Raw genomic sequence first — 1,795 nt, 5'->3', positions numbered from 1 at the left:
TAGACCTCAACCAAAAGTGAGGTCAACAACTACACTATAAAAAGTCATTTAAATGTTAAAAGCTAGTAATGTTTCTAGGTAGAAGCCTTGAAACTTCTATAAGGATAATTTGAATATTATGAAGAGAAGTTGGCATTTTGAAGCATTAATAGTAGCAGAAAGAGAAATTGTTGACTCAAACAAGTGACATTATCAACCGATTTGTTTTCCTCAATATTCTGAGAGTTGGCATTTTGAACATTAATTGATATTGAGCTTTTCTATAATTTGGGCTAAAAATATATCGGTAGATTATATAAAAAGTTTTTTGAGCTGAAAAAGGAGAGATTTTGCTTGTTCTAAAGAGATGATACGATGGAGTTATGTCTTTGGCGTAATTGAATAAGTTGAATAACTTTTTTAACTATTACATAATTTATTTGATTATCTTTGTTAATTGATTTTCCATTTGACTAAATGTTCTGAAATTCTGAAATATTGTGGCTCATCTTGCAAAATTCTTCCCTAACATCAAAATGATCTCCAGCTTTGCTTTTAATCCTATGCATCATACTCACAAAATCTTAAATTAAGTTTGATTAAATATTTTATAATTGATATCAAAATATCCTAATAAGCATGAACTATATACAAGAAGTTCCCATTAAATAAATGAATCGAGCTTTGCTTCTAGATTTCATTGTAAAGAAAAATAAAAAATTCCACATAAAGAATGAGATTTTTTAGAATGAAACTTCATCGAAGAAGTCTCCTTTGCGACTTGGATCCTAAGAATAGCTCTTGATATTTGAGTGGGCCAAGCCCCATATAGTGAGCATGTAAACCTAATGTATACTAGTAAAATCGTCGGTGACAGATCTTCTTAATCATCTTAGGAGTGAGTTGGTTTAAGAGACTTTCAAAGTTCTTAAAGAGTTTATTAGAGTGCTTGGGGACTTCATTAAATTAACTCATAAAAAACAACTGATTAACTCGGCCGAAATGATAATGTGTACAATAATACAACCAACAACAACAAAAACAACAACAACAAAGCCTTAATCCCACTACGTGGGGTCAGCTACATGATTCCTTTTTCTCCATTGCGTCCTATTTTGTGTCATATTTTCATTTAATTCTAGTAAATTAATCTCAGTTTTAATACAATAAGCCCAAGTCTTCCTAGTTCTACCTCTGCCTTTCTTAACACAAGTCAAATCTAAAACATCTACTTTCCTAATCAGATCATCAGATGGTCAACGTTTAATGTGACCAAACCATCTAAGACGACTTTCTCTAATTTTGTCCGTCATAGGAGCTACACCAACCCTATCACGAATATATTCATTTCACATTTTGTCTCTAAGTGTAAAGCCACTCATCCACCTAATCATTCTCATCTCGGCAACACTTAACTTATTATTATGCTTCTCTTTTAAAGGCCAACATTCAGCGCCATAGAGCATTGCAGGTCTCACCATCGTCTTATAAAATTTTTCTTTCAGTCTAAGCGGTACTTTTCTATCACACAAAATGCCCAAAGAATTCCTCCACTTCAACCAACCAACTTGAATTCTAATACTAACATCTCCATCTATATCACCATCACTTTGAACAACGGACCCAAGGTATCTAAATCGTTCACACCTTTTAATTATTTGATCAGCCAAAGTCACACTTCTGTCACTAGAGCTATTACTACTAAAATTACATTCCATGTATTCAGTTTTAGTTCTACTTAAACGAAGGCCTTTAGACTCCAAAGTAGACCTCCATAATTCAAGTTTTTCCTAGGCTTTTTCTCTCGTTTTATCCA

The sequence above is a fragment of the Phalaenopsis equestris genome, unplaced genomic scaffold (genome assembly GCF_001263595.1).
Source record: "Phalaenopsis equestris unplaced genomic scaffold, ASM126359v1 Scaffold233707, whole genome shotgun sequence".
NCBI lineage: Eukaryota > Viridiplantae > Streptophyta > Magnoliopsida > Asparagales > Orchidaceae > Phalaenopsis > Phalaenopsis equestris.
Note: the sequence above shows the minus strand (reverse complement) of the source record.